Below are 18,499 nucleotides of genomic sequence, written 5' to 3' on the forward strand. Positions count from 1 at the left end.
AACCCCTATAATTTGAATGTTGGTGCATTTAATGTTGTCCCAGAAGTCTCTGAGACTGTCCTTAGTTCTTTTCATTCTTTTTTCTTTATTCTGTTCTGCAGTAGTTATTTTCATTATTTTATCTTCCAGGTCACTTATCCATTCTTCTGCCTCAGTTATTCTGCTATTGATCCCATCTAGAGTATTTTTTATTTCATTTATTGTGTTGTTCATCGTTGTTTGTTTCCTCTTTATTTCTTCTAGGTCTTTGTTAAATGTACCTTGTATTCCCTCCATTCTATTTCCAAGATTTTGGATCATCTTTACTATCATTATTCTGAATTCTTTTCCAGGTAGACTGCCTATTTCCTCTTCATCTGTTAGGTCTGGTGGGTTTTTATCTTGCTCCATTATCTGTGGTGTGTTTTTCTGTCTTCTCATTTTGCTTATATTACTGTGTTTGGGGTCTCCTTTTTCCAGGCTGCAGGTTCATAGTTCCCTTTTTTTTTGGTGTCTGTCCCCAGTGGTTAAGGTTGGTTCAGTGGGTTGTGTAGTCTTCCTGGTGGAGGGGAATAGTGCCTGTGTTCTGGTGGACGAGGCTGGATCTTGTCTCTCTGGTGGGCAGGTCCACGTCTGGTGGTGCGTTTTGGGGTGTCTGTGGGCTTATTATGAATTTTGGCATCCTCTCTGCTAATGGGTGGGGTTGTGTTTCTGTTTTGCTAGTTGTTTGGCATAGGGTGTCCAGCACTGTAGCTTGCTGGTCGTTGAGTGAAGCTGGGTGCTGGCATTGAGATGGAGATCTCTGGGAGATTTTCGCTGTTTGATATTATGTGGAGCTTGGAGGTCTCTTGTGGACCAGTGTCCTGAAGTTGGCTCTCCCACCTCAGAGGCACAGCACTGACTCCTGGCTGCAGAACCAAGAGCCTTTCATCCACATGGCTCAGAATAAAAGGGAGAAAAAGTAGAGAGAAAGAATTAGTAGAAGTAGGAAGAAAGAAAGAAAGAAAGAAAGAAAGAAGATAAAGTAAAATAAAATAAGATATAATAAAGTTATTAAATTAAAAAATTAATTATTAAGAAAAAATATTTTTAAAAAACGGATGGATAGAACATTAAGACAAATGGTGGAAGCAAAGTTATACAGACAAAAATCTCATACAGAAGCATACACATACACACTCACAAAAAGAGGAAAAGGGGAAAAAATCATAAATCTTGCTCTCAAAGTCTACCTCCTCAATTTGGGATGATTCGTTTTCTATTCATGTATTCCACAGATGCAGGGTACATCAAGTTGATTGTGGAGCTTTAATCCACTGCTTCTGAGGCTGCTGGGAGAGATTTCCCTTTCTCTTCTTTGTTCTCAGCTCCCAGGCCTCAGCTTTGGATTTGGCCCCGCCTTTGGGTGTAGGTCGCCGGATGGCATCTGTTTTTTCACTCAGACAGGACGGAGTTAAATGAGCCGCTGTTTCGGGGGCTCTGGCTCACTCAGGCCTGGGGGAGGGAGGGACACGGAGTGCGGGGCGAGCCTGCGGTGGCAGAGGCTGGCATGACGTTGCACCAGCCTGAGGCTCACCATGCGTTCTCCTGGGGAAGTTGTTCCTGGATCCCGGGAGTCTGGCAGTGGCGGGCTGCACAGTTTCCCTGGAAGGGGGTGTGTGGATAGTGACCTGTGCTCGCACACAGATTTCTTGGTGGTGGCCGCAACAGCCTTAGAGTCTTACGGCCATCTCTGGGGTCCGCACTTTTAGCCGTGGCTGGCGCCTGTCTCTGGAGCTCCTTTAAGCAGCGCTCTTAATCCCCTCTCCTCGTGCACCAGGAAACAAAGAGGGAAGAAAAAGTCTCTTGCCTCTTCAACAGGTCCAGACCTTTTCCGGGACTCCCTCCCGGCTAGCCGTGGTGCACTAACCCCTTCAGGCTGTGTTCACGCCACCAACCCCAGTCCTCTCCTTGAGCTCCAACCAAAGCCTGAGTCTCAGCTCGCAGCCCTGCCTGCCCCAGCGGGTGAGCAGACAAGCCTCTCGGGCTGGTGAGTGCTGGTTGGCTCCGATCCTCTGTGCAGGAATCTCCCCGCTTTTCCCTCTGCACCCCTGTTGCTGCGCTCTCCTCTGTGGCTCCGAAGCTCCCCCCTCCACCACCCACAGTCTCCGCCCGCGAAGGGGCTTCCTAGTGTGTGGAAACGTTTCCTCCTTCACAGCTCCCTCCCACTGGTGCAGGTCCCATCCCTATTCTTTTGTCTCTGTTCTTTCTTTTTTTCTTTTGCCCTGCCCAGGTACGTGGGGAGTTCCTTGCCTTTTGGGAGGTCTGAGGTCTTCTGCCAGCGTTCAGTAGGTGTTCTGTAGGAGTTGTTCCACGTGTAGATGTATTTCTGGTGTATCTGTGGGGAGAAAGGTGATCTCTGCGCCTTACTCTTCCGCCGTCTTCCCCTTGTCCTCTGACACTTTGTGTTTTTAACATTTGATAGCCTTCTGTAAATTGATTTTAAAAAAGATAAAACCAAGAGGAAACAATATCAAATATTATAACTAGGCTATTCACAAAGAGGAAGTTCAATTGGCCAACAACCAAATGTAAAGAAGCCTCTGTTTAATTATGTGACAGGAAAGTACAATAAAAAAACAAGGAAATAGAGTCCTTACTCATCAAATTTGAAATTAAAAAAAAATATCAAAGTCGTCTACTCTGTCAACAATGTACAGAACTGGGCTATCTCACAGGTCACTCTGGGAAGGTGAGTTTCTACAAGCTTGCTAGAAAATAATGTGGTAACAGAATCTTTATCACATATACAAAGCATCTCTATATAAGGACACACAAACAGGAAATTTTTCATTACAATAATTGTTTATAATGGGGAAAAACTATAAAAACCTGAATATCAGTTTGCTGCAAATAATATATTGATTTTGGTATAAGAGGAAAATTTAATATGTATAAAGATTAAAGATAGAGGATCAGGACAGGGGAACAAAGGTTGGTACCCAAGCCAGCTAAGGCACGTTGTGGCATTGTGCTCAACCGAGGAATGTGTTATGTGAGATACAAAAACTTTGTCTAGGACCAATTTAAAGAAGAAAATGAGACACAATAAGCTAAAATGGAAATTGGGGGATTTCGAGTTTAAGATACTAGTTTTCAAAATCTAGCTCATCTCTCTGATTCTCTTTTTTCTCATCTGAACAATGGAGCTAAAATACTTATATCACAGGGCTGTTGTGAAAATGAAAACAGATAATTTTAAATCACTCAGTGTAGCTCCTGTTAGAGTATAAGTACTCGATTTAGGGAAAGAACGCTGTAGGTATCTAAAGATTCCCCCAGTACCAGCTTCACTAGGGCCCATCTCCATACTGAGACCAGAGACTGGCACAGCATAAGGAGAAAAAGCCTGACTCATTGCTCATGCCAAACATGTAGATGAAGAAAAGTGTTATTTTGAGTTTAGTTGCTTTAAAATATTATTGTTGTTTTTCAGACACTTCCTGAGCACATAAATATTCATGAGTGCAAATCAAATATTGTAGTTATCATCCAAATTAAAAGATGTGACACCCCTTAAGAGGAAAAGATGCTTTAAAAAAGTACTTTTTAAAGTTTAGTACCTCCAGTGTAAAGTGTAAAGCTTCAAAAGGGTATTGAAATTTATGGAGCTTAATTTTGTTTCAACAGAGAACAAAGAACTTAAGGCTGGTTCTAAATGTCCCTATTTCCTACAAAGGAATAATAAAAGTTGCTTCTGTCATCATTTTAGGAAAGCCTTTTTGCAAATACCCATTCCTACCCCAAAACCACAACCATTAAAAAACCTGTAGTTGAAATTTATGCAAAGAGTGTATGAGACAAAATCACAAAAGAAATACTGACTCACACACATATTCTTGCTTTACATAGGAAGGGAGGTAAGTCCATGCAACTTCCGTGAGTTCTTCTCCATGATTTTCCTATGAAAGTTAATGGATATATAGAGTTGAGTGATGGCTGGTACATGGCAAATGTAGGAATATTCTTTATCCATTTTAACTGTTCTTTGGCCCTTTTTAAAAAAATTCCAGGTAAACATCCATAATACCTTTTAGGTGCAGATTTAGAATGGTTTTTATAGTAGAGTTTCATTTTACAGCTTAAATATGATACTCTACAAGTTTATAAAGGTGCATTACATTTGAGGGAGCAATCCCTAAAGTCAATCCTAAAGCATGAGTTAACCATATAAGAGTTAAACTATAAAGATATTCATCATAGCCTTTTTTGTATATGTGAAAATAAGGAATCAACATGTGTTCTGTGATAGATTAGCTTAATAAATCATCAGAAACCTATTAAACATAATGCTATTGTCATAAAAAATGTTGTAAACTAAATTTATTACTTTGAGATGATATTTACAGTAACTTGATAAGTGAAAAAAGGTTCCTTAATGTATGAAATAAGTCATATATGTTTTAAACACATGCATATACAGACCCAAGCAAAAACACACTGGATAATTATCTACAAGAATCTAAGTAAAAATATTGTTCACAGTAATTATCTTGGGGGATATTTTATATTTTAACAAATATTTTGCTTATCAACATGCTCTCATTGTTTCTAAAATCAATAAATATTTCTTTTTAGTCACACAAAATAGGATCATAAAAGTTATAGCTGCTAACATTTATTGATTGCTTACTATGTGCCAAGACATATTCAAAGCATGTGCTGTATGTCTTTTCATTAATACTTTCAACAACCTTGTTACATTAGTACTAGTTTTTTAAAGATTACTTTATAGGTGAAATAACTTGGGTATAGAGCATGGCCATAGCAGAGGTAAGAGTGTTTACCCAGGCAGCCTGACTTCAGAGATAATTTAGAAATTTAGCTTAATTAAATACATAATGTACACCACTTTAATGATCATGTGAAGTGTGTGTGTGTGTGTGTGTGTGTGTGTGTGTGTGTGTGTGTGTGTGTATGGTAGCCTCTTGTTTAGCTACTCCAAGCCTGGTTTAGATGTTCCCTCCCATCCTCTATGTTCCTATGGTATACACAGCAAACCTTTGTCATTGTAATCAACATTCGTTATGCTGTTGATTTACTTATTTGTTTTGCCTTTAGACTTTGAAAGTTACTTAATATGAGATTGCATTTTTATATCCCCAGCATACAGGAAAATGCTCATCAAATGGAAGATCCTAAATAAATATTTGTTGAATGAATGAATGAATGAATGAGTGAATGAATATAATTCAAACCTGTCCCTAAGATGTATAAAATTACATTATTCGACATGATTCACACATCTCTGTGAGTACGGTATTTCAAAATAATTCATGCAAGCCTTTCAAATGAGAGGAGAAGAAAGCATGTCTTTGCTTCTCTGTATTCTATCCCCACTCAAGACAATTGTAAAATAAAATCAGCAGGCACACACATATTAATTTTAAGAGAGGAAGTCTTTCAAATGAAGCACAAAAATACAAGTCTGTCTGAGAGGAAAATTCAGGGGGATGAAGAAAGAAATATATCTCTTATATTTTTACCAAAGAGAAATGACTCCATTCAAAACTTTATTTTAATTTTAAAGAAGGGAAAATATATATGAAGTGAGAATGAATTGTGCCAATTCAATGAACACTTTCATGGCCAAGTCTTTGGTAGATTTCAATCAGGTGATGCTTCAATCATGATGAATTTCTGTTTTCATTGATTTGTTATTGTAGTCCCACTTCATAATGTAATTAACAAGTAAGGAAAGATACAAGGTCAAGGTAACTAGAAAATTGAAAATTTAGACAATGTTTTGATCATGGATCTATAATAATAACACCTCTCACCCCCAATTTGACTTTCTCTAACAAATCTCAGTTGAGAAGTTGCGAGCACAGAAAAGCAAACATTTTCATTCATCTAGGATAAGAAGTACAAGACAATTGTTTAAATTTTTTATTGAAGTTATATAAACTAATGTGAATAAAGATGAAGAATCATATAATGATCAAATTTCAGATGACAATCAAATTTCTCTTTAAACAGTGGGGAGATTTACCATTGGTGGTAATGTTTTGATTCCGGTTTGAATGAACATATGGATGTAATGAATAACTGTTCGTCTGCTTTATAACAGGGAAGGAAGTTGAAAATTAACTGTCTTTAGTTTTGTCATTTTAATTCTTAAAACAGCATAATATGACATGCATAGATGGGTTTATTCAGGATCAGCATAGAAAGATAAAAGGTTGCATTCACAAAATACAAATTCTAATATAGGGATTAAGAAATGTCAAATAGATTTTGGCCATCAAGGCAAATAAGTGTAGAGAACCTTCAATATCGGCTGGTATATCAGTTTAGTACAAGTTACTTTTAGGTATTCTTAAAGTTCTTTGTGTCCTCTTCTTCAAAAATTGGTTTATAACTATACTTTTCTTTTAATTATGATGTGTGTGATGCCTTTGTTTAGTAGACTCTTTTGCTGAATGTCAAACTGACCTGTCTACCAACTTTGTTTCCAGAAATTTCAGGGACTGTTCTTGGATCCCTTTCAGTATCAATCAAGTGATGACTCATCCCACCCAGACTGTAGTTCCTCTGCTTAGAAACCACAGCATGGGAATCCATGGCATTCATTGGTGGCCTTCATGTTCCCTACAAGGTGTAGAGACAACTTAATTCTGGTATGTAAGGGAAATATGATCACTCTCTTTGTTTTAATGCTAGCAGCTTGAAGCAGTCATTTCATATGCTCTGAAGCAAAAGCTATCTGAACTCTTATGTTAAATAAGGATCATAAAAATAGTACTAGTAAATGTCACAAAGAGGGCCATTTTGTTAAATTTCATGGGTTTGCTTTAATCAATTCTACAGTGTAATAAGATTTATTAGTGGGCTGTGAGCTCCACTAAAACTGGCCAATTCAGGAGAGGTCCATGATGAGTCATTTCAGAAGCTTATTGTATGCTCTCATTCACCCTTGGAAGGAGATCAAGGAACATGCCATTTGAGATACATGACTTGCTGTCCTAAAAGAAAATCTTTATGGCAGGAGTAAGATGGAAAATGGAAGTGTTTAGGCAGTGCCCCAAAGATCCATCTAGCAAAGGCCAACATCAAAGTTTTACATTTCCCAGCCCACTGTAAGACTTTAATGTCTAAAGGAAGTACAGGTCTGTATAGCCTGTAAGTGAAAGCAAAAAGTTGGATATGTAGGCATACCCACACATTCAATATGAGAACAAAACAAACTAACAAGCTCTGGCAATGGTGTCCAAGTATGTCATTTTCTCATGAAAAGAAATGTACATTGGTATTCCTTGGTCGACTGGAACATCAGTGTAAGTTTTTCAACTTCAGCAGGAATTTTTGAACATAGTGTGCATCAGTTATATACCCTTAAAATGTTGGCCACAAATGCAAACCAAAAGACAGACACATATTTGTATTTAATCTACATAATGGGCTGTTGGATGTTCATTATTTTAGCCATGCCTGGACATTGAGATTCCCTCCATTCACCTTGGATACTAAAGTTTTCTAAAGTAAAAAGGTTTAAGAAAAGTGTTTGTATAACTCAAAACTTAATCATATTATAGAGTCTAGCTAAATTTCCATGCTATAAATAACATCTAAGTGGGATAAATCAAGTAGTTTAATATCTTGGGCTTCTTTTGTGTCCCATACCCAATGTTTTCTTCCCCAATTATGACTGTTCCAGTATGAAAATAAAATAGATGAAACCAAAACATTTTTGTTGTTAGCTGAAAGGTGTCCGTGATTTTTAAAGAGCATTTAAGTCTTAAATAAAACATCAAAATTTCTCTGAATTTAGCTATGAAAATGCTTTATATATATATATATATATATATATATATATATATATACTATAATCTCAGTTATCTTTAGTAGTATTTCAGGCCATAATCTTTACTATTTATGTTTAGAGAATTGCCTTATTTACAGTGACTATTCAGGAGAAGAAGTGGGAGATTTATAATATAGATAGTAATTTTTTCCTTTTTTGAATTTTCTACGAACATGTGATTTTTTATACAACATGGCTTGCTGAGTCTGAGAATTGAGGGATTTAATTTTATTGATAGAAGAAGAGAGAATAGAGTGTTTTATGTGGATAATTTATTTTATTTTACCATGCTGCATGTTTTTATAAGAAAAACTTTAAAGAAAATTAAACTCAGTAAAAAAGCACATAAAATGTTTTTGCAACAAAACAAGTAAGGAAGTTTGCCTCTCCAAAGTGATGGGTAATGTTCTAGGACAAAAAGGGTAAAATTGCCTTCTGTTTGGAAACTGTGTGCTATCTCTTGAGGTTTAATAAGAAATGGATGTTTGGGATTAATATGAATATTCGGAGTCCTCTGTTACTTATAAATTACTAAGAATTTACTACAAATTTTAAAGTTAGAACCAATTCAAGTAAATTGCTCTATCAATAATTTTTCTGTAGTCTGTCCCTGAAATTAAGCAAAAATATTTAAAACTAAAGCATAACAATTAAAACTCAGAGATTACCTTCTATTACTTATGAAGATACAACCAGGGTAGAAGGTATATATTAACTAACTTTAATTAAGAGTATTCACCAAAAATAAAACATAAATGGTTTCAGAAAGTTCTTTTAATGTCTCCATACTATTCTCCAAACTGTATTAAGCACATATAGTTTATGTCTATTTACATTTAATCAGAAATAATATTAATATTCATGGAGAAAAGAACAGAATCAAGACAGAGCATGGCATGTGTGAGCAATTACATGAAGGTTTTTATTGCTGAAATTTAAATGGTGAAGAATGAAGGGGTAATACAGATGAAGCTGATGACAAATAGAGAGGCCAGGAAATGAAACTTTGACCAGTTATGCTAAAGAATTTATACATCATCTCATAGGAAACATCATTCCAATGAAGAAATTTAATCCTAAAATAGATATGGTCAAATTAGCATGGATTGTTTTAATACATTTTTACAGAATGGATTTGAGGAAAACAACAGCTACTAAGGAGACTAGTTATGAGACTATTACAGTGATATAGAATTGTAATGAGTACAGCCTGAACTAAGACCATAGTAATAAGAATAAAAGGGAGACTGAATTAAAAATATACATAAAAAGTAAAATTGGAAGGATGTAATCATGGGATAAGGGAAGCAGAAGATTCCAAATTTCTATTTTGGTGGAGAAGAGAATTCTGGAAATATCAGTTGAGAAAATGAGAGTAAATTAAAAATGATACTTAAGCAAATAAGATATATTAAAATACTTTATAAATATTTTCTTAAATTTTTCATTTAGTTTTTTTCAAAAAATCTTGGTTGGTGAGGTTGAGGATCAACATCTCACCTCTCCTTGAGGATTACTTTGGCTCAAGACAGAAGGCTCACCAAAGGTCAGGCCTCTTTCCAGCAGAGCCTGCATTTAATGCTTAATCAGCTCTAATGTATGAAAGTCCAGAGTCGTCACCTCAACTTGGGAACTCTGAAAAGGCTATTCCATTTCCAAAGCTACCTATGGGTCAGAAGATGCATTCATGTTCCTGCATTGAAGCCCAATTTCACCCTGTGTCCAATCCTGTCATAGATATGAATATACCTCATATTATCAATGAAATACTGGAAACTCCTTCCTTCTGATACTTTGTTATATAGAAAAATTAAATTTTATAAAGGTAAAGCCACTGTTTTTAGGTTCTTTTTTACTTGTAGCCAAAATTATACTACATTACATTGTGGTGAGAATGTATATGTATGTTGATACTGAAGGTCTAGTATGGGAATTGATTTCCCTCTGTATTTTTTTTTTCCTGCGGTACGCTGGCCTCTCACTGTTGTGGCCTCTCTCGTTGCGGAGCCCAGACTCCGGACACGCAGGCTCAGCGGCCATGGCTCACGGGCCCAGCCTCTCCGCGGCATGTGGGATCTTCCCGGACTGGGGCACGAACCCGTGTCCCCTGCATTGGCAGGTGGACTCTCAACCACTGCACCACCAGGGAAGCCCTCCCTCTGTGTTTTGAATGTCGTGTTTAATGAACCACCTTGATAAGGGCCTCAGAGACTTAATCTTAGTATTTGTTGATTGTTATCATGGTGTATCACTAATATATTTTTTTAAATCTTGGCAATAGTTTTTTTTTTCTTCCATATTTGTATGCTGTGACTTATTTCAGTCTTCTGTGATAGTTAAATTTATGTGTCAATTGGCCAGACCATGAGATGCCCAGGTACTTCTATCTATATAAACATTACTACTGTGGATCTGTGAGGGCATTTCCAGAAGAGATTAGCATATGAATTGGTGGACTGAGCAAAGCAGTTGCCCTCCAAAATGTGGGTGGGCATTATCTTATTCTGTTGAGGACTAGAATATAACAAAAAGGCAAAGGAAAGTTGAATTTGTTCTCTGCCTGACTGTTGAGCTGGAGCATCAATCTTCACCTGCCCTTGGATTCCTGGTTCTCAGGCCTTCAAACTTGGCTGGAATTTATAACATTGACTCTTCAGCTCTCAGACCTTCTAACTATACTACTGACTTTCCTGGGTCTCCAGCTTGCAGATGACAGATTGGACTACTCAGATTCCATAATCATGTAAGCCAGTTCCTTAAAATGAATCTCATTATATATAGAAAGAATTATTATATACAATGTATATTATAATTGTAATATATTTGATTATATGTAAGTTAATGTGTTATATATAAATCTATAAATATACAAATATATATATATGTCAGATTTAGTTCTCTCTATATATGTATATTTTATATATAAATATCTATCTCTTCCTATATATATATATATATATATATATATATATATATATTCTTTTGATTCTGTTTCTCTGGAGAACAATGAATAATAAGCTTTTTAAAAAAATCCATTAATATTATGTTTAATATATATATATATATTACGTCTTTATTGGAGTATAATTGCTTTACAATAGTGTGTTAGTTTCTGCTTCATAACAAAGTAAATCAGTTATACATATATATATGTTCCCATATCTCTTCCCTCTTGCATCTCCCTCCTTCCCACCCTCCCTATCTTACCCCTTTAGGTGGTCACAAAGAACCGAGTTGATCTCCCTGTGCTATGCGGCTGCTTCCCACTAGCTATCTACCTTATGTTTGATAGTATATATATGTCCAGGCCACTCTCTCGCTTTGTCACAGCTCACCCTTCCCCCTCCCCATATCCTCAAGTCCGTTCTCTAGTTGGTCTGTATCTTTAATCCTGTCTTACCCCTAGGATCTTCATGACATTTTTTTTTCTTAAATTCCATATATATGTGTTAGCATACGATATTTATCTTTCTCTTTCTGACTTACTTCACTCTGTATGACAGACTCTAGGTCTATCCACCTCATTACAAATAGCTCAATTCCGTTTCTATGTATGGCTTAGTAATATTCCACAGTATATATGTGCCACATCTTCTTTATCCATTCATCCAATGATGAGCATTTAGGTTGTTTCCATCTCCAGGCTATTGTAAATAGAGCTGCAATGAACATTTTGGTACATGAATCTTTTTGAATTATGGTTTTCTCAGGGTATATGCCCAGTAGTGGTATTGCTGGGTCATATGATAGTTCTATTTGTAGTTTTTTAAGGAACCTCCATACTGTTCTCCATAGTGACTGTAGCAATTCACATTCCCACCAGCAGTGCAAGAGTGTTCCCTTATCTCCACATCCTCTCCAGCATTTATTGTTTCTAGATATTTTGATGATGGCCATTCTGACTGGTGAGAGATGATATCTCATTGTAGTTTTGATTTGCATTTCTCTAATGATTAATGATGTTGAGCATTCTTTCATGTGTTTGTTGGCAGCCTGTATATCTTCTTTGGAAAAATGTCTATTTAGGTCTTCTGCCCATTTTTGGATTGGGTTGTTTGTTTTTTTGTTACTTAGCTGCATAAGCTGCTTATAAATTTTGGAGATTAATCCTATGTCAGTTGCTTCATTTGCAAATATTTTCTCCCATTCTGAGTCTAGTCTTTTGGTCTTGTTTATGGTTTCCTTTGCTGTGCAAAAGCTTTGAAGTTTCATTAGGTCCCATTTGTTTATTTTTGTTTTTATTTACATTTCTCTAGGAGGTGGGTCAAAAAGGATCTTGCTGTGATTTATGTCATAGAGTGTTCTGCCTATGTTTTCCTCTAAGAGTTTGAGAGTTTCTTGCCTTACATTTAGGTCTTTAATCCATTTTGAGCTTATTTTTGTGTATGGTGTTAGGGAATGATCTAATCTCATACTTTTACATGTACCTGTCCAGTTTTCCCAGCACCATTTATTGAAGAGGCTGTCCTTTCTCCACTGTATATTCTATCAAAGATAAGGTGACCATATGTGCGTGGGTTTATCTTTGGACTTTCTTCCTGTTTCATTGGTTTATCTTTCTGTTTTTGTGCCAGTCCCATACTGTCTTGATTACTGTAGCTTTGTAGTATAGTCTGAAGCCAGGGAGCCTGATTCCTCCAGCTCCATTTTTCGTTCTCAAGATTGCTTTGGCTATTTGGCATCTTTTGTGTTTCCATACAAATTGTGAAATTTTTTGTTCTAGTTCTGTGAAAAATGCCAGTGGTAATTTGATAGGGATTGCATTGAATCTGTAGATTGCTTTGGGTAATAGAGTCATTTTCACAATGTTGATTCTTCCAATCCAAGAACATGGTCTACCTCTCCATCTATTTGTATCATATTTAATTTCTTTCATCAGTGTCTTATAATTTTCTGCATACAGGTCTTTTGTCTCCTTAGGTAGTTTTATTCCTAGATATTTTATTCTTTTTGTTGCAGTGGCAAATGGGAGTGTTTTCTTGATTTCACTTTCAGATTTTTCATCATTAGTGTATAGGAATGCCAGAGATTTCTGTGCATTAATTTTTTATCCTGCTACTTTATCAAATTCATTGATTAGTTCTAGTAGTTTTCTGGTAGCATCTTTAGGATTTTCTATGTATAGTATCATGTGATCTGCAAACAGTGACAACTTTACTTCTTCTTTCTCATTTGGATACTTTTATTTCCTTTTCTTCTCTGATTGCTGTGGATAAAACTTCCAAAACTATGTTGAATAAGAGTGGTGAGAGTGGGCAACCTTGTCTTGTTCCTGATCTTAGTGACAATGCTTTCAGTTTTCCACCACTGAGGACGATGTTGGCTGTGGGTTTGTCATATATGGCCTTTATTATGTTGAGGAAAGTTCCCTCTTTGCCTACTTTCTGCAGGGTTTTTATCATAAATTGGTGTTGAATTTTGTCGAAAGCTTTCTCTGCATCTATTGAGATGATCATATGGTTTTTCTCCTGCAATTGGTTAATATGGTGTATCACATTGATTGATTTGAGTATATTGAAGACTCCTTGCATTCCTGGAATAAACTCCACTTGATCATGGTGTATGATCCTTTTAATGTGCTGTTGGATTCTGTTCGCTATTATTTTGTTGAGGATTTTTGCATCTATGTTCAACAGTGATATTGGCCTGTCGTTTTCTTTCTTTGTGACATCCTTCTCTGGTTTTGGTATCAAGGTGATGGTGGCCTCATAGAATGAGTTTGGGAGTGGTCCTCCCTCTGCTATATTTTGGAAGAGTTTGAGAAGGATAGGTGTTAGCTCTTCTCTAAATGTTTGATAGAATTCGCCTGTGAAGCCATCTGGTCCTGGGCTTTTGTTTGTTGGAAGATTTTTAATCACAGTTTCAATTTCAGTGCTTCTGATTGGTCTGTTCATATTTTCAATTTTTCCTGATTCAGTCCCAGCAGGTTGTGCATTTCTAAGAATTTGACCATTTCTTCCAGGTTGTCCAGTTTATTGGCATAGTGTTGCTTGTAGTAATCTCTCATGATCTTTTGTATTTCTACAATGTCAGTTGTTACTTCTCCTTTTTCATTTCTAATTCTATTGATTTGAGTCTTCTCCCTTTTTTTCTTGATGTGTCTGGCTAATGGTTTATAAACTTTGTTTACCTTCTCAAAGAACCAGCTTTTAGTTTTATTGATCTTTGCTATCATTTCTTTATCATTTATTTCTGATCTGATATTTATGATTTTTTTCCTTCTGCTAACTTTGGATTTTTTTGTTCTTCTTTCTCTAATTGCTTTTGGTGCAAGGTTAGGTTGTTTATTTGAGATGTTTCCTGTTCTTAAGTTAGGATTGTATTGTTATAAACTTCCCTCTTAGAACTGCTATTGCTGCATCCCATAGGTTTTGGGTTGTCGTGTCTCCATTGTCATTTATTTGTAAGTATTTTTTTTAAATTTCCTCTTTGATTTCTTCAGTGATCACTTCGTTATAAAGTAGTGTATTGTTTAGCCTCCTTGTGTTTGCATTTGTTATAGATCTTTTCCTGTAATTGATATCTAGTCTCATAGCATTGTGGTCGTAAAATATACTTGGTACAATTTCAATTTTCTTAAATTTACCAAGGCTTGATCTGTGACCCAAGACATGATCTATCCTGGAGAATGCTCCATGAGCACTTGAGAAAAATGTGTATTCTGTTGTTTTTGGATGGAATGTCCAATAAATATCAATTAAGTCCATCTTGTTTAATGTATCATTTAAAGCTTGTGTTTCCTTATTTATTTTCATTTTGGATGATCTGTCCATTGGCGAAAGTGAGGTGTTAAAGTCCCCTACTATGAATGTGTGACTGTCAATTTCCCCTATTATGGCTGTTAGTATTTGTCTTATGTATTGAGGTGCTCCTATGTTGGGTGCATAAATATTTACAACTGTTATATCTTCTTCTTGGATCGATCCCTTGATCATTATGTAGTGTCCTTCTTTGTCTCTTCTAATAGTCTTTATTTTAAATTCTATTTTGTCTGATATGAGAATTGCTCCTCCAGCTTTCTTTCGGTTTCCATTTGCATGGAATATCTTTTTCCATCCCCTTACTTTCAGTCTCTATGTGTCTCTAGGTCTGAAGTGGGTCTCTTGTAGACAGCATATATATGGGTCTTGTTTTTGTATCCATTCAGCCAATCTGTGTCTTTTGGTGGGAGCATTTAGTCCATTTACATTTAAGGTAATTATCAATATATATGTTCCTATTCCCATTTTCTTAATTGTTTTGGGTTCGTTATTGTAGGTGTTTTCCTTCTCTTGTGTTTATTGCCTAGAGAAGTTCCTTTAGCAGTTGTTGTAAAGCTGGTTTTGTTGTGCTGAACTCTCTCAGCTTTTCCTTGTCTGTAAAGGTTTTAATTTCTCCATCAAATCTGAATGAGATCCTTGCTGGGTAGATTAATCTTTGTTGCAGGTTTTTCTCCTTCATCACTTTAGATATGTCCTGCCAGTCCCTTCTTACTTGCAGAGTTTCTGCTGAAAGATCAGCTTTTAACCTTATGGGGATTCCCTTTTGTGCTATTTGTTGTTTTTCCCTTGCTGCTTTTAATATGTTTTCTTTGTATTTAATTTTGACAGTTTTATTAATATGTGTCTTGACATATTTCTCCTTGGATTTATCCTGTATGGGACTCTCTGTGCTTCTTGGACTTGATTAACTATTTCCTTTCCGATATTAGGGAGATTTTCATCTATAATCTCTTCAAATATTTTCTCAGTCCGTTTCTTTTTCTCTTCTTCTTCTGGAACCCCTCTAATTCGAATGTTGGTGCATTTAATGTTGTCCCAGAGGTTTCTGAGACTGTCCTCAGTTCTTTTCATTCCTCTTTCTTTATTCTGCTATGCAGTAGTTATTTCCACTATTTTATCTTCCAGGTCACATATCCGTTCTTCTGCTTCAGTTATTCTGCTATTGATCCCATGTAGAGTATTTTCAATTTCATTTATTTGTTGTTCATCATTGCTTGTTTTAACTTTAGTTCTTCTAGGTTTTTGTTAAATATATCTTGTATTTCCTCCATTCTATTTCCAAGATTTTGGATCATCTTACTATCATTATTCTGAATTCTTTTTCAGGCAGACTGCCTATTTCCTCTTCATCTGTTAGGTCTGGTGGGTTTTTATCTTGCTCCATTATCTGTGGTGTGTTTTTCTGTCTTCTCATTTTGCTTATCTTACTGTGTTTGGGGTCTCCTTTTTGCAGGCTGCAGGTTCATAGTTCCTGTTGTTTTTGGTGTCTGTCCCTAGTGGCTAAGGTTGGTTCTGTGGGTTGTGTAGTCTTCCTGGTGGAGGGGAATAGTGCCTGTGTTCTGGTAGATGAGGCTGGATCTTGCCTTTCTGGTGAGTAAGTCCATGCCTGTTGGTGTGTTTTGGGGTGTCTGTGGACTTATTATGATTTTAGGCATCCTCTCTGCTAATAGGTGGGGTTGTGTTCCTGTCTTGCTAGCTGTTTGGCATAGGTTGTCCAGCACTGTACCTTGCTGGTCATTGAGTGAAGCTGGCTGCTGGTGTTGAGATCAAGATCTCTGGGAGATTTTCGCCATTTGATATTATGTGGAGCTTGGAGGTCTCTTGTGGACCAGTGTCCTGAAGTTGGCAATCCCACCTCAGAGGCACAGCAGTGACTCCTGACTGCAGCACCAAGAGCCTTTCATCCACACTGCTCAGAATAAAAGGGAGAAAAATTAGAAAGAAAGAATTAGTAGAAGTAGAAAGAAAGAAAGAAAGAAAGAAAGGAAGGAGGGAGGAAGGGAGGGAGGGAGGGAGGGAGGGAGGAAGGAAGGAAGGAGGGAAGGAAGGATAAAAAGAAAGAAAGAAGATAAAGTAAAATAGAATAAAATAAGATAAAATAAAGTTATTAAAATGAAAAATAATTATTAAGAAAAAATAGAAATAAAATTAAAAAAAAAGGACGGATGGAACCCTAGGACAAATGGTGTAAGCAAAGCTATACAGACAAAATCTCACACAGAAGCATACACATACACACTCACAAAAAGAGGAAAAGGGGAAAAAAAATCATAAATCTTGCTGTCAAAGTTCACCTCCTCAATTTGGGATGATTCGTTGTCTAAAGGAAGGAAGGAAGGAAGGAAGGAAAGAAAGAAAGAAAGAAAGAAAGAAAGAAAGAAAGAAAGAAAGAAAGATGATAAAGTAAAATAAAATAAAGTAAGATAAAATAAAGGTATTAACATAAAAAATAATTATTAAGAAAAAAAACCAAAAACAAACAAACAAAAATGAACGGATAGAACTCTAGGACAAATGGTGGAAGCAAAGCTCTACAGACAAAATCACACACAGAATATACATACACACTCACAAAAAGAGGAAAAGGGGAAAATATAATAAATCTTGCACTCAAAGTCCACCTCCTCAATTTGGGATGATTCGTTGTCTATTTATGTATTCCACAGATGCAGGGTACATCACGTTGATTGTGGAGCTTTAATCCTCTGCTTCTGAGGCTGCTGGGAGAGATTTCCCTTTCTCTTCTTTGTTCTCACAGCTCCGAGGGGCTCAGCTTTGGATTTGCCCGCGCCTCTGCATGTAGGTCGCTGGAGGGCGTCTGTTCTTCACTCAGAGTGGACGGGGTTAAAGGAGCAGCTGCTTCAGGGACTCTGGCTCACTCAGGCCTGGGGGAGGGAGTGGCACTAGTGTGGAGTGAGCCTGCAACAGCAGAGGCCAGCAGGACATTGCACCAGCCTGAAGCGCGCCATGCTTTCTCCTGGGGAAGTTGTTCCTGGATCCCGGGACCCTGGCAGTGGCGGGCTGCACAGGCTCCCTGGAAGGGGGTGTGTGGATAGTGACCTGTGCTCGCACACAGGTTTCTTGGCGGTGGCCGCAACAGCCTTAGAGTCTTATGGCCGTCTCTGGGGTCCGCGCTTTTAGCCGTGGCTGGCGCCCATCTCTGGAGCTCCTTTAAGCAGCGCTCTTAATCCCCTCTCCCCACGCACCAGGAAACAAAGAGGGAAGAAAATGTCTCTTGCCTCTTCAGCAGGTCCAGACTTTTCCCCGGACTCCCTCCCAGCTAGCCGTGGTGCACTAACACCCTGCAGGCTGTGTTCACGCTGCCAGCCTCAGTCCTCTCCCTGGACTCCGACAGAAGCCCGAGCCTCAGCTCGTAGTGCCGCCCACTCCAGCGGGTGAGCAGACAAGCCTCTTGGGCTGGTGAGTGCCGGTTGGCACAGATCCTCTGTGCGGGAATCTCTCCGCTTTGCTCTCCGCACCCCTGTAGCTTAGCTCTCCTCCACGGTTCCGAAGCTTCCCCCCTCTGCCACCCACAATATCTGCCCGTGAAGGGGCTTCCTAGTGTGTGGAAATCTTTCCTCCTTCACAGCTCCCTCCCACTGGTGCAGGTCCAATCCCTATTCTTTTGTCTCTGTTTTTTTCTTTTTTCTTTTGCCCTACGCAGGTACATGGGGGAGTTTCTTGCCTTTTGGGAGGTCTGAGGTCTTCTCCCAGCGTTCAGTAGGTATTCTGTAGGAGTTGTTCCACATGAAGAGGTATTTCTGGTGTATCTGTGGGGAGGAAGGTGTACCCCGCATCTTACTCTTCTGCCATCTTCCCGGAACTCCCCTGTTTATTATATTCTTTATTCCTTCAATGGTTTTATACAGCTGATGGTACTCTTTCTGTTTTTTCTTTTTCCTTTCAGTGCTGTCAT

The 18,499-nt window shown here is 37.6% G+C and overlaps 1 long non-coding RNA gene across 1 annotated transcript in view; it reads left to right on the forward strand.

Moving 5' to 3' along the window:
• The window catches only part of LOC309977361, a 232,292-nt gene extending 215,276 nt beyond the window's left edge, over positions 1 to 17,016 (forward strand). The window contains exon 2 of the long non-coding RNA XR_014327048.1: positions 16,628 to 17,016. This is a non-coding gene — a long non-coding RNA (uncharacterized lncRNA). The remainder of the gene's footprint in view (positions 1 to 16,627) is intronic.
• Positions 17,017 to 18,499: the final 1,483 nt, after the last annotated feature.

This window comes from Leucopleurus acutus (genome assembly GCF_964270905.1).
Source record: "Leucopleurus acutus genome assembly, chromosome: 2".
Taxonomy (NCBI): Eukaryota; Metazoa; Chordata; class Mammalia; order Artiodactyla; family Delphinidae; genus Leucopleurus; species Leucopleurus acutus.